Genomic DNA, 15,655 nt, shown 5'->3' with positions numbered 1-15,655 from the left:
TCCTTCTTTACAGAATTCTCACATTTATTCTTCATGGCAGTTTAGCTAAAATTCAAGGAACTATCAGACACATATTCAGCCCAGCAGAAGTGAAGGCAGTAATCATTCGATTATCTCTTCTCCTAGAGATACCGAAGGCACCTTTTTATTCAAATGCTAATCGCATTCAAACTAGGCTAATAGGCTCCCCCTCCATGTAGGGTATGCACAACCCTCCCAAACATGCTGGGATGCCAACCCTGACGCCATGACTGGAGACTGTAACTGGATGGAGGTGGAAATGGCTGATTTGCAAAAGGTCATTCTGCCCTTGCAAAACCCAGGAGAAGGCAGCGACTTTCTGGGGCAACGATACAGGAAGAAATCACTTCTAATCTCAGGATGACATTGGTTGTCGGCCTTTGTGGGGAGATCCCTGTGTGGGTTTAGAGAAGAAGACCCAGTCCTAGCTTGTGTCAGACCACCTTCCCATTGAACACAACTGGAAAAGCTGGATAAAGATTATGTTGAAAACCTGTTTAAAATACTGGAGTGCTACAGCAAGGCAGCCAGGACATGAGAGGCCAAGATCTTAGGGAGAAGAGAAATAAAACTGAGGCAACACCTGGTACCACTTTTCTTCTCAGGACACCTGCTGATCTTTAAGGGGCCCAGCGCAGAACTGCTGAGAAGCCCAGCAGAAAGCAGCTGTGCAGAGGCACCCGAAGTGAGCCATCATCCTTTGGCAGAGCAAGGGAATCCCAGCGAGAAGGGACATGTAGAGAGGTGAACTGGACATTCTGCCTCTCTAAGCATTTGCTAATTGAGAAACGGGGTAAACCAAGCAGAAAGCAGCACCAACAGGTTTGGGAATTAAACAGAGCTTCGGGCAGTTTCATGATGTTGGAGGAATTCATATTGGAGTTCAGGACCCCCCAGAAAGGGAAAAGCTCAGGTACATTTCCTTAGGACCCCTGAAGGGCACCACCTACCATGAAAGCCTAAAATAATACCAGAACTGAGTCTTCAAGCAGCTCAGTTCCTTGTCTGATTAATGTGGTCTGCCCTACCCTAACCACCTCTCAGAAGCAAAAGTAGCCTCTGGAGAAAGATACCATCATCTACAGTGTTTATGACTCTTTATACAAAATGTCTGCATTCTATCAACAATTGCTAGGCATTCCAGGGCATGGATTCAAGAAAGAGAGACAATAGAATGACCCAGACATGACCCAAATAGAGTCATAGGACATGGTCTTTAATCCTATATCATAAACCCCTAATACGTAAATAGACTGAACAGTAGAATGACCAGCAGAACGACTGGTTGCTATCACGCACACTGACCACCAGGGGGCAGACGCTCAATGCAGTGGGCAGCTCCTGTGTTGAGCGTCTGCCCTCCCTCCCCCAGAGGGAGGTGACAGGCAGTGGCAATCAGGGGACAGGGTGGGGCCGGCCAGTGGGAGGTGCCAGGCCACCAGCCAAGGTGGGTCCCTGGGGGGCTCCCCAATCACCCTGCCCGCGCTGGTCGTCCCACTGATGGCCCTGATCGCCAGCCCAGCCTAGGGACCCTACCCTATATATTGGGAACAGTCTCTTAGATTTAAAAATTAAAACCTGGCAAGCCTACTCTAACACTGAAAAAACAGGATGATGCAGCGATGACATGCATGGACTCTGGCTTGCACATTTTGTGGTCAGCCCTGATTCTGACCCTTATAACTGTGTGGCAAAGCCAATTACTTAACTTCTCTCTGCTTCAGTTTTTCCACCCATAAGATGGGGAAAATGGTACTTCTGCCTCAGAAGGATCATGTTCTGTATTACTTTTTATAATCAGGGCAAAAAAATGTAGCTGCCCATACAAGAGCAAGATGCTTTTCACCTGTATGAAAAGTATGGTTACTGGTGCATGCAGCGTCCCCAATTGTGAGAGGGATGTCCGACTGTTGGTTTAGGCCCAACATCCCCCGAGGGGATGCAGGCTGGGCTGGGGACCACACCCTACCGTTCATGAATTTTGGGCACCGGGCCTCTAGTATAACTATAATTAATATGTTCAAAATTATAAAGATTGTAAAATATTTAAACTCACAGAACAAGCCAGAAAAAATTAAGTAGGGATACAAAAGATTTGAATAGCATAATTAACGAACTCAACTGTAGTAACAGATATAGAATACTGTAACCAACACTGGTACTACACATTTTTTTATAGTGCACATGAAACATTTACAGAAATTAACCACATATGGGTCATAAAGTATGCCCCCAGATATTTAAACAAATGGAAATTATAGTGTACTTTTTTTGAACTTATGATTTTGAAATAATATAGATTAGATTCATAAAAAATTTAAAAAATAGTATTTTTTAAATTGAGGGGAAATTAACATACTGTAAAATACATACTGCTCTAAAATGTACAATTTGATAAGTTTTTTGGTTTTTTAAATATATTTTTATTGATTTCAGAAAGGAAGGGAGAGGGAGAAAGAGAGAGAGAGAAACATCAATGATGAGAGAGAATCACTGACTGGCTGCCTCCTGCATACCCCCTACTGGGGATCAAGCCCGCAACCCCGGGCATGTGCCCTTGATGGGAATCCAACCCAGGACCGTCAGTCCACAGGCTGACACTCTATCCACTGAGCTAAACCATCTAGGGCCAATTTGATACATTTTGATAAAGAAACCCAACTGTGTAACCGCCAACAAAATAAAAATATAGAGCATTTTCATCACTCCAGAAAGTTCCCTCATGCTCCATTTGGTAAATCCCCAAATCTCAAAGACAACCACTGTTCTCATTTCTATTTCCGTAGATTAATTTTGCCTGTTCCCGAGCTTCATACAAATTGGCTCATATAGTATGTCTGTGTCTGGCTTTATTCACTCAGCGTGTCTCTGAGATTCACCTACACTGTTGGGTGTATAAATACTTTACTCCTCTTTATTCCTGAGCAATAAATAGTCCATTGTATGAAAATAGCACAACTTATTACATATTCTTCTGTGGATGGAAATTTGGTTGTTTCCATTTCAGGGCTATTATAAACAAAGCTATTATAAATATTTTCATACAAGTCTACTTGTGAACATATATTTTTATTTCTCTTAGGTAAATACTTGGGTGTGGAACTGCTAGGTTATAGGATGGAAAGCATTTAACTTTCTAAGAAACTGCCAAACAATTTCCCACAATCTATGTGTGGCTGCCACTGGGACTTCAGTAGAGTTACATACTGCAATTAATACAAAGACCACTGTCTGAATGACCGCCCTCTCTCCAGACACGGCCAGCTTTGGTCTCAGTTCCGTAGCAGCTCTCAGAGATGCTGCTCTAAGTGGTGGTTCCCGCCCAGTAACAGCCGAGAGGAAATGTGACCACAGTTGACTTTTCATATTCCAGAAGTGTCAATTACACAGTCCACCATTCCTTAATAAACACCTTTAAAGCAATAAATAAAATAAATAAATAAATAAATAAATAAATAAATAAATAAAGTGTTACAAGCATTGATTTTAGGGTTATAAATAAATTTAGCCAGCAGGTAAACTGGCAAATATAGAATCTAGGAACAATGAGAACTGACTGTTCCATGTCTGAAATCTGGTTTTACTCTTTCAAATTTCTTCCCATTTAGAGAAAAGAGGCCTGGTGAAGCCCCAGGTAAGTTTCATGACTCCCAGCAAGGTGTTGGCTCAACTAAACTATCCTCATGGAAGCTCACTTATTGTTGACGTAGCAATTTACAACTTGTCCCAGGTTGACCACTTCACCCCATCTCTGCTCATTTCTTTTCTCAGATGCTCAGGGGGAACATTACAGAACACTGGAAATGTTAAGTTTGTCTGTAAATCACGCATAACTATCTGGGCACTCATTTCAGACACAAGAACACAAGCAGCAATAATGGGGCCACCTGTGCTTAGTACTACACTCTGGAGACTGACGGGAAGAGAAGGAGAAGGAAGAAACGTGACCCTCCGTGGGCCCAGAGTATGCATACACAGGTAAAGAAGTTAGAAAGTGGACTCTTCCTATTTGCCATGGCCACGTATGGGATGTTTCACAGCCCCTCCTGTCTGTGGGCCCACCCTAAAACCAGGTGCTAGGAATCAGTCCAGCAGTCAGGAAGACCTGGTGTCAGGACCACGTCTCCGGGATTCATTTACTTCTGCAAGTCATGATGCCTGTGACCTGCCACTTGAGAACAGACTGTAACAGAAACTACAGCTGCATTACTCAGAGGGTTTCTGTCTGGAGTAGAAACTGTGCTGCGGGGCTGGCCAGCTGGAGTTGGGTTTCCATCTGGGTGACTTGGACTTTGCAGACCGACACAACCTGGTCACCTTGAGCACTATATTCTCAGCCCCTTCTCAATAGCAACTGGCAGGAGGAGCTGTGACACCAGTTTTGGTGGCTCTCAGTGAACAGCAGGACCCGGGTAGTCCTCCCTCCCTCCTCTAAGGCACCCAACCTGACAGCAGGGGGCAGAAATGATCTGGACTTTGGGCCAGGAGACTCATATTTCGGTTTTGGCTGGATATGAAATTATACTGTGAAGTTGGAAAAAAAAAAAAGATATAAATTACCTCCTTCCCATTCTCCTCTACTTCCATGCACTAGTGAGAAGAGTAGCAAAAATCTGCTCCTTCATCCCTACCTCCCCAGCCTCTTACCCAACAGAACTTCTGCGACCACGTAAGTGCAAAAGATCTACTTAATACTGTGTGACTGCATCAAAAAGGAGGGAAATCTAAGCCATTAGTATGTAGAAACATCTTCACAAATGTCTTATACACGGGAGTCAGGCTCAACAGTTGAAATCCACCCCTACTGACCCCACCCTACACCCCGGATCTTATAATTTCTACTATTCCTCTACACACACACACACACACACACACACACACACACACACACACACACACTTCTTAGCCAAACTACAAGTTTTGGTTTTCTGTAAAGTTGCTGCTGTTAATTTCATTTCTCTTCTTCCTCTTACTGTTAAACTTCAGAGGCAAATGGTCTATACATCTTCTCTCCAACATCTCAACTGTTCTCTGCTTAACCCTCTAATCACTCCTGATCTCACCATTCTACTCAAATTGCACTTCTGAGAGTTACCAATGACCTCTGAATCCCAAAGAAAAGTCTTTGCTCGGTTCCCATTTGTCTTGACATTCACCGCTGTCCCACCGACAGTCCCCTAATATGTGATGCTGCTAAGTAGGCACAGCTAACTGAAATTGTCTGTTTCTTTAGTTGCCTTGATAACTGTCTTCCTGGTTGCCTTTAACCCTCTATGTACTCTTATTCCCCTCCACACATAAATCTTTAATGCAAAGCTAATATCTAGTCCTTATCAGCTGTAATGATACAGTTTTTCTAAGACTGATAACTGTCATTTTATTTTTTCATTCTCTCTCTCCATGCCTGGTTAGTGTTCTTTTTTTCACTTGTTTCATTCTTTGACTGTCTCTTTAATCCAAGCATGTCAAACTCAAAGGCTAACACAGGCCAAATAAACAAGGTTTAAGTTTATGTGGGCCACAAAAAAAACAAAAGCTTCAATTTTCATAGAAACATAGGTTTATTTCAATAGAGACATGCTGAATACAAAGGGCTGAAATAAATGAGTAATCGTTAACATAAAATAATAGAACATTTTAATAAAAATTAGTATTTTTTCTTGAACATTAACTTACCAGACACTGAATAACTACACAAATAAGCGTAGTGCAAATAAGCCTATTTTTCTTGTTCTCCGAAAGCGAAATATTTCCTGTTGCGCACACCAAGCAAGTCAGCCCAAGACTAATGACGTGGCAATAGGCTGCTAAAATATCCGCTGCTAGTATTAGTGGAGAGAAATGGTGTGCCTGTGCGTAAGGCGCATAAGGGAAATGAATGCAACACGATTATAGTAATCAGTCATTAGCAAACATCGTAGTTAGTTACTAATAATTATGTATAACAGGATATTGTAAAAATTAAGTTACTAAATTTTTATTAAAACGTTTCTTATATACCGTTATATTGGCTGGGCCACAAAAATATTTGTTGTGGGCCACATGCGGCCCGCGGGCCGTGAGTTTGACATGCTTGCTTCAATCTGTTCTCTCTGCCACCATTCCGACCCAGGTTCTCACCTACTCATGTCTGTCCTGCTGCAATAATATCCCATCATTCAATTAGTCTGCCTCTGCTGTGCCCTAAATATTACTGCCAGACTAATTCAGCAAATTCTGCTTGCATTAAGTTACTCCCACGCTACAAAACTTGCAATGACTCCGCATTATTCACAGAATAAATTTCTAACTGATTCTGGCAATCAAGGCCCTCCTCCCCCAATCCCACTCAATGCATCTGAGCTTTTTCCATTCCCTAACAGCTACCACCCCCATGCAAATTCTCTACTCTGGACAAATCAATGTCTTTGCACCCCATCGCTACCCAGGATGAGTCTCAATTCCAAGCCTTCCTTATTGTCAATGAGCAGCATCGAATAAAACTTGGTTGTTCCTGGACATTGCCCTTAACATCCCCACTACCAATGCGATTCACGTTCCCAACAGAGCAGCAGCACGTGCACGATCCCCACAAAGAGCCTGTACTCTTCCCAGCTAAGGGGATTCTACCAGGAACTCTTACTCCACTCAAACCAGAGAGCAAGTGACGGGCAGGGAGCTGCCCGCCAAGAAATGAAGAGTCCTCTGCGCTCGTAACATTGATACCAATGGGAGGTTATTCCATTACAGAGGGTGGAGAAGGAAGAGCAGGGGACAAGGAGGGTTTTTCTTCTGCTGGCCAGTGAAAGTACAAACAGAACCTGAGCATCATGAACTGAATTCATTCAATTCTTTGCAGCAAAGTAGCTCACCAGGTAAATACCTCTGCTGGTTGTTTGAATTACAGATGAGTAAACTAATCTGTTCCTTTATTTTCAACTTCTCAAAGGCAACTGTTCGCAGGCACCTCTTAGGAAATAAATTGCATTCCCCTCCCCCTTGGCTCTGTCCCCCCCCCCCCCATACTTGGCTGGAGAATAAATGATGAGTAATTTCCTATATTCTTAAAGGAAAATCTAAGGGTCAGGCTTGAAAGGACAGACCTGGTGTGGGATCATGAACCTGTTCACCAATTGAGACAGATGGCCAACAATGCCTACCTTTTGAGAGTACTACTCCCTACGCTAATGCTAGGATCACCTGGTTCTTGAACAGATGATAAAAATTATTCACACTTTAGAGATGACGCCAAGACACAGCCCTCAAATCTGAAACCTTCCTGAAGGCTCTCCTGAATTTCCATTCTACTTTCATTTCCCCTCTTTTTTCCACCTTGCTTTATCTTGTACTTTTGGACTCAACCCAGGTCTGGTCTTCTCTGCGATTTGAGAATACAGTGGAGGAGCCTCCCTGACTTAGCTACAAAGAAACTACGTACTCCCGCTCTGTCTGTTTGCTCTCGGGCATAGCAATAGACTCCCACTATTCCACCCACACTCCAGCCCCTCAGGACTCTTCCCAGTTTCAGTAATGCCTTCATCGTGTGTACCGTCAACATAGTCTTTAATAAAAAAAATATGGTTTGTTCTTTGTGCTGGTTTGTAAAGTCAGTTGCTGAAACGCTGATGGTCTTTTCCTAAAGAAACTATGTGATAAATGACGATTCATTAATTATAAATGGTTAGGTCCCAGGGCTAGCTCTCACTCCTAATTATACCTTTTACTGCAGTAGTAAGAGAGGGATCCCAAATCTTTCTGTGTTCCTGAAAAGGAAGATAGGATGGTTCCAGCTTCTTCTGTGTCTTACCAGGGACCCTTTGTATATACATATAAACTATATATGGGTATGTCTTCAACCCTTTCTCCCTTTCTGCTCCTTAATGTAAAAATTAGATATAATCAAGACACACTGTCCTGCACATCCCTGTTTTCCCTTAAAAAGAGATCCTGGAAGTCATTGCATATTAGTACAACAGATCAGCTCTATGGATATAACAACTTACTTAAAAAAATTAAAATAACATAAATGTATTCATAATGTAATAAGCTGGATTATTAAAGTAAATTTAAAATTTCCTTTTTTTATTGTAAAAGCAGTAAATAAAATCACCACCACAAAAGAAAAATCAAGAAGTAAAAAATATTTATCCACAATCCCATTAAAACTATGTTGATGTACTTCTTTTTTCCCCAAAAAAAATTAAAAACAGTTTTTTATATAATGAAAGCTCCCAAATGATACCAACACTGCTGCTCTGTGGACCACAGCAGAGAATCAGGAGGGGCTCTCCATACGGGCCAAGGAGCAAAGGTTAGAGGATCTGCTGCAAAGCTATACGGGCAAAACATTAGCTAAAGCTTTAATACCATCTTGAGAAGAATCAATAAGTTACAGCATATCTTACAGCAGAAAACTATGGAGCATGGATAATTAATAAAATGGAGCTACATATATCAAGTCAATATTATCAAGACACATAAAACTCTGTTAAGCATAAAAATTAAGTCCCAGGATGTTATATACAGTGTAAGAGCATTTACATAAAATCTAAAACATGTGAAGTAATATTAAGTATTGCTTAAGAATGTGCACATATATTGTAAAAGAAAAAATTATACTGGAGAATGATAGCACCACATTCTGAACAGTTTTTTTCCCCCCAAAAGGAAATAGAGAACTTTAAGGCAAAATGTTACTACTTTACAAAGATAGAATGATGGGTCCATGGGCATTTTTTTACATCATTCATTACGTATTTCAGAATGCAAAAATGCTTATTTAACTTAGTGATTTCAAATATCTGTGTTAAAATGAAATCATACTTGCAAAAGCTCTGTATAAAAGTAAAATCTGCTCTGAATATTAAGGTGTTTTTTAAAAAAATTAAACTATTTTTCAATCACAATTTATATTCCATATTTTAAAAATATATTTTTATTTATTTCAGAGAGGGAGGGAGAGGGAGAGAAAGAGAGAGAAACATCGATGAAAGAGAATCATCTGCCTCATGCACGCCCCCTACTGGGGAATCAAACCCGCAACCAGGGCATGCGCCCTGACTGGGAATGGAACCATGTGTTCAACAACCTTGTGACCCGAGCATTAACTTAGGGAATAGTACTCCCAAAAGGTATGGATTGTGGCCATCTGTCCCAACTTTACCTTAAGCAAGCTCCTAGTTTATAGGCTGATGCTCAACCACTGAGCCCGCCTGCCTGGCCAATCCTTTTTTTTTTTTTTTTTTTTTTTTTTGGTACTGGTTTCAGGTGTACAGCATAGTGGTTAGACAATCATATACTTTACAAAAGTGACCCCCCCTGATGTTCAGTACACCCCTGGCATCATAGTTATTACAATACTACTAAATGTATTTATGCTGTACTTTACATCTCCATAACCATTTTGTAACTACCAATCTGTACTTTTTAAAAAATTAATTTTTTCCATCACCACTTATCCCCTCTATGTCCTCTTCCCCACCCACCCCCCAATTCCCCACAATCACCACACTGTTGTCCATGTCATGAATTCTTTTTTTTTCCTGTTTTTTCTCAATCCCTCTAATCCCCACCAGAGCTGTCTGCCTGCTTTCTATGTATGAATCGATCTTTATTTTGCTTGGTAGTTCAGTTTGTTTATTAAATTCCACATATGAGTGAAATCAGATGATACTTGTCTTTCTCTAACTGGCTTATTTCATTTAGCATAATGTTCTCCAGGTTCACCCATGCTGTCCCAAAGGGTAAAATTTTCTTCCTTTTTATAGCAGAGTAGTATTCCATTCTGTAAACATACCATGGCTTTTTTTTTAATTAAATCTTTATTGTTCAGATTATTACAGTTGTTCCTCTTTTGCCCCCCATAGCTCCCCTCCACCCGGTTCCCACCCCACCCTCTGCCCTTACCCCCCCCCCCACTGTCCTCATCCATAGGTGCAGGATTTTTGTAGTCTCTTCCCGCACCCCCCACAATCCTTTCCCCCCCGAGAATAGTCAGTCCACTCCCTTTCTATGTACCATGGCTTTTTTTATCCACTCATCTACTGATGGACACTTGGGCTGCTTTCAAATATTAGTTTCTGTAAATAATGCTACAATGGCCCCTAGCCGGTTTGGCTCAGTGGACAGAGCATTGGCCTGCGGACTGAAGGGTCCCGGGTTTGATTCCGGTCAAGGGCATGTACCTTGGGCACATCCCCAGTGGGAGGGGTGCAGGAGGCAGCTGATTGATGTTTCTCTCTCATTGATGTTTCTGACTCTCTCTTTCCCTTCCTCTCTGTAAAAAAAAATCAATAAAATATTAAAAAACAATAATGCTACAATGAACCTAGGAGTGCATATATTCTTTTGGATTATGTTTTGGGTTTCTTCAGCTAAATTCCCAGAAGTAGAATCACTGAGTCATAAAGCACTTCCACTTTTAATTTTTTGAGGAAAATTCATACGGTTTTCCACAGTGGTTGCACCAATCTGCATTCTCACCACATCCTCGCCAGCACTTGTTGTTTGTTGATTTATTGATAGCCAATCTGATAGGCGTGAGGTGATATCTCATTGTGATTTTAATTTGCATTTCTCTAATGATACTGACATTGGGTATCTTTTGGAGAAGTGTCTATTCAGGTCTTTTTCCTTATACAACATGGTTGTTGTGAAGATTAATGGACAGTTTATGTACTGTGATTTCCTCATTTGAATGTCTTTTGTTGTTGTTGTTGTTAATCCTCACCCTAGGATATTTTCCCATTTTTGATTTATTTAACTTTTTAGAGAGAGAATGGAAGGGAGGAGGAGAGACACAGAGAGAGAAACACTGATGTGAGAGGAACACATCAATTGGTTGCCTCCTGCATGCGCCCTGACCAGGGCCTGCAAACGAGGTATGTGCCTTTGACCAGAATCAAACCCAGGACCCTTCTGTCTGTGGGCCGATGCTCTATGCACTGAGCCAAACTGGCAATTTTTATAAACTAGCAATTTTTATCCAGTTTGATTGCTATACACTTTATATTTATGAAGCACTTTTAAAATCTGCTATATTAAATTCTCTATTGGGACCAAACAGCTTTGAAAATTTTATTTAACACAATGGGGAAAAAAAATATCTTTATAATGCAGAAACACTGCCATATCTACTCAGAAAGTTACATATCCACAGCACCTTCCTGTTATTCAGATTTTCCGAGTTATAAAAATTCTTCACCTGTGTCTCATAAGCATTCTGACACTCATGGAGTTTTTGGAAAAACAGGCAGGAAGCGTCAGACATTTACTTTTAGGGGGTAAAGGGGATGATTTCTAAATTGCTCAAAAATTATAAAAATAGAAGAAATGAGCTCCTGATCCATGCAACAATGTGGATGGATCTCAAAAGCAAAACGAAAGAAGTACAGACGACTAGGTGCTGTATGATTCCATTTATGACATCTGGGAAAACACAAAACTACAGGGACATATTTCAGATTGGGCTTCCAGGACTGGGGACAGGAGGAAGGGGTTCATGGCAAATGGACACGAGGGACTTTCTGGAGTGGTGGACATGTTTACACTCTTACTGCGGTATGGTCTCATGACGATACCTATGTCTAAACTACCTTAAAAAGGGTAAAGTTTACTGTAGGTAAATTAGATCTCAATCAACTGTCCAAAACTGGTACAGAGTTCCTTGGGCAAAGATAAATGGAGAACAGTTTAGAAGGTCCCATTAAGTTAGTAATACTGTGATTTGGGTCAGATGCATGCCATTTGTTTCCTCTCGCAGACAGACCCAGGGAGCACGTGGGTGGGCTGGTCTCTGAGAGCAAGTGGGAGGAAAGAGAAACAGCTTAGGCAACTGGAAAGTCCTGACCCAGATGGCAGTTTCTGACCATCCTTCCCAGATTCCTCGGACGCTCCTGTTTCACTGTGTTAAGGAAGTGGAGGTTAAATCACATCACTGTCCGCTGTGCTCAGTCTGACCCACATCTTGACCTCAAACTGTCCCAGAAAGTGCAAGTGCCGACGGCAGCCACTTTAGCGGTCCTATCACCGCTGTCAGTGAGGTTGCTAGGGCTAGTCATGTCAAGAAGATCCACTGAGAGTCTACTATCTGCTGGGCACCGACAGCAACAAACAGGACCCACATCCCTGTTCCCCTGCCATTTGAACCCCCCTGCAGATGGTCAAATATGCCGGAATACCTTGTGCCTATTTCCTCATCAAATAATAAAATAAAAAAATAAAAAATTCTTTATCCAGTTTAAAAATCCAAGCTTAAAACTAAAATAAAACATAAACACCTCTGATTCAAAATTATACTTTTCAACAAAGAAGGTATTCATAGTCTCACTTGCCCTGGTTAGGCTGTGGTTAATATCAGCTACAAAGAATGCATAAGTAGAAATGTGCCAAAACGCAAACTAGATATCAAGGATTTAAAAAGGAAGAGATTTCATTTGTCAGAAAAGTGAAGATCTGGTGGGCATATGTAACATAATCATTCTCAGGCCCCAAATCACATCAATATGTGTGGCTCTCTCTCTCTCTCTCTCTTTTTTTCTTCATCCTCAAAGGCCAGAAGAAAATAGTTTTTTCCTTTCCACAGTCCCTCCTCACTTTGCACACTGTCTAAACATGTAAATTTATGGAAAAGCAAAGTGCTATTTTAGTCCTGATAGACTCACTCTCATTGAATGATCTTCCTATAAAAAACAAACATCTCATTGCTGAGGTAGCCCTACAACTGAGAAAGACTGAGGACTGGTCATTACAATTACCAGGCATAATGAACATTTTTAGCTAATTATTTCCTTTATAGACATTAATGGTGTTGTTGTTTTTTAAACTACAGATCTCATTTAGGATGAGGAATATCTCTGCAGGTTTCTCATAGAGATATTCTTATATCCAGAACCTCCAGGGGAGGGCTCTGACTGGACTTCTTTATCTTTCCCTACATCTTCCACCAGTGCCCATCTTTGGGGTAACAGACAATGAGGAAATATGCACAAGGTATTCTGGTCTATTTGACAAACTGCAGGAGGGTCGAATGACAGGAGCACCCATAGGGCAATGAGTACTGAGAATGAAGCCAGACAGGTAGGCAGAGGTGATCAGACTCAAACTTATGGAATAGATGCCTGTATGTGCATCCGATCATTTCCGTTTTAGAGTGCCTGGAAAGGCAGGAAGACTTGTCCTCCTTTCACTGATGGAGAAACTGAGGCTTCCGAGGTTTAAGCAGCTGGCCCAAGTCACAGAGCTGCCAAGGGGCAAAAGCAGAATTCAAACCTGGATTCAGTGCATAGTCTCTCTCTCTTTTCTTGCCCTTCATGATCCGTCAGAGCAGCACCTGCCTTCTGCAGAGCGGGTATGTCTTCTGTACAGTCTGTTCCTATTATGTAATATGAACTTTATACGTAGCTTTTTGGAAAAAGCAGGTAGTAAAACAGTATAAACCTCTTTCCCCCTCAAAATATGAGGTGGTTAAAGTATCAAAATATGGGAGTGACTTAGCTATGAGTTTTCTGGTATGGCTGCTTTTGCTAGATGTTCTACAATAAACATGTATAAACTTTTACTAGTATACAAAGGAAAATTCCAATAAAAGTTACTTTTAAAATTGTAAGACTTTTGAAGTCCAGGATAAGAGCACAGGAATTATGGAGCACTGTGCCCAGCAAGCTGGAGAAGGGGCTAGCTAGCTACTAGGGTTAGTTAGCACTGGTGAAGGCAGCATTTGGACAGGGCGGCTACGTTTAGAAAGATGTTGTATAAGCTTTACCAAAGAGACCATCTCAAAAACAGCAGAAAATGTACCATAGATATGGCAGTAAGTGCTAGAATTTTTTTCTCCTCCATGGATACTAATGACAATTTTCCTCCTTTGCATGATAACTCCATAACAGGACTTTAAGAATGATTCTTCCCTAAATGGGCGAGGTGCCACAACACTATAAAGTAATAACTGCCACCACATAACATTCACTATGCAACGACTTCTGCGTAGAGCAGGTGGGAAGTGTTCCACAGAGAACATGCCTTTGGGCTGGATATGAAGAAGGAGTCAGGTTTTTGCCAGATGGGGAAGCAATAAAGGAAAGAGAAGAGCACTGAACGGTTCAGGAGAAAACGCAAGCCTGTGTGTCTCTGGAATTCACAAAACAATACTGGAAAAGGACGCTGTGCTCCTAAGACCTGTCCTGACAGCTCTCTATCTTCCATCGATATGCGAATTGAGAATTCAGCCAGAATCCTTAAAGGGCTGACTGATGGCCGTGCCAGCTTAGTGACATGGCCCTGATGGATGTGGGAGTTTGCTGTCACCTTGTGATACACATTCTTCTCTCTCTGTGTTGACACATCATCGCACAGGTGACAGCCAGCCATAAAGATAAGGCATTATTTTCTCCTAAATCAAATACCAACTAGACATATTGTGGGTTTTATGCAGAGATTTATCATCGTCTACAAAATACTAATAAAACAGTTGCCAACTGAGCTGAAATGATTACAATTCCTAAAAAAAAATGTCCTTTTTTGAGAGTCACAGGCAGAGCACTAACGATATCTACCTTTACCCAAGAAAGTAAGAACTTACTGCATAATCTCTGTTCTTGCCTTTGAGGGAGTGATGAAAACATTCACTTATTTACAGGATTTTCTGTGAAGGGCCAAGAGACCTTCAGGCCACAGAACTCTCTTGGCAAACTAAAAGAACACAAAAGTGGGCCACTCATTTTAGAAAGCTACACTTGCATGGTACAAACATTTTAAAGAACATATTTATCCCGTAGAAGCCACAGGGGCACAGAGAACAGTACTTGATCTATGGAAATGAGGTTCTTCCTACTAAATGTAAGCCACTGAATTTAGAGGCCTTTTTTATGAGCTGATTTAGGATTGTAGGAATGCATGCATGCATGTGTATTTAGTTATAATTTGCCTCATTCCATAGGGATCTGAAGTGACTTTCAGGAAGTACAAGTACATGTGTAACCAAGTAACAGTAAAATATTACAGTGAAACCTTGATAAAACGGACTAATTCAGGGGTGTCCATTAAAGCCAAAAGTCCATCTATATATATAAAAGCCTAAGTGACCGGTCGACCAGATGACCAGCCGGTAGCTATGACGTGCACTGACCACCAGGGGACAGGTGCTCAACTCAGGAGCTGTCCCCTGGTGGTCAGTGTGCTCCCACAGCAGGAGTGTTGCTCAGCTGACCAACAGGGCACCAGACACCAGGCTCACGGCTGGCAAGCACAGCCTCGACAGCGGGATGAGCAGGAGTGGCGCCCCGCTGCCTGCCGCTTCATGCACTACTACATCCCACAAGGGGTCCCAGATTGCGAGAGGGCACAGGCCAGGCTGAGGGATCGCACCGGTGCACGAATCCGTGCACTGGACCTCTAGGTATATAACAAAGTAGATATTCTGAATGCATACAGTAAAAAATTGACAAATTAGTTAGTTTACCTGTTTCTACTTATGTAGACATGTTTGTGCAATTAAAATTAAGTATGTATAAAAAGTTCAATTTCACAGAAAAGTGTTCTGTATGTTTTACAGTAACTTTAAATTATAATGAATAGGTCTAATAAATGCATGCATTCACCAGTCACCTGGAGTAAAATGCACATGGCAGGGGTATGGCTTAGTGCATGTGGGAACATC

At 41.5% G+C, this 15,655-nt stretch overlaps 1 protein-coding gene across 7 annotated transcripts in view; it reads right to left on the bottom strand.

The window, feature by feature from the left end:
* CRACD (capping protein inhibiting regulator of actin dynamics) overlaps positions 1-15,655 on the bottom strand; it is a 246,994-nt gene that overhangs the window by 120,354 nt on the left and 110,985 nt on the right. The window contains exon 1 of one of the 7 annotated variants that reach the window (XM_036334710.1): positions 14,579-14,699. The exons of the other annotated variants lie outside the window; for them this stretch is intronic. The gene's annotated coding sequence lies outside the window, so the exon portion shown is untranslated. Of the gene's footprint in view, positions 1-14,578; positions 14,700-15,655 lie in introns of those variants that run through there. 7 annotated transcript variants of the gene reach the window in all.

The sequence above is a fragment of the Myotis myotis genome, unplaced genomic scaffold, assembly GCF_014108235.1.
Source record: "Myotis myotis isolate mMyoMyo1 unplaced genomic scaffold, mMyoMyo1.p scaffold_m19_p_1, whole genome shotgun sequence".
NCBI classification, from domain to species: Eukaryota; Metazoa; Chordata; class Mammalia; order Chiroptera; family Vespertilionidae; genus Myotis; species Myotis myotis.
The sequence above is the reverse complement of the archived record's forward strand: the minus strand, read 5'-3'. Positions and strand labels throughout refer to the sequence as shown.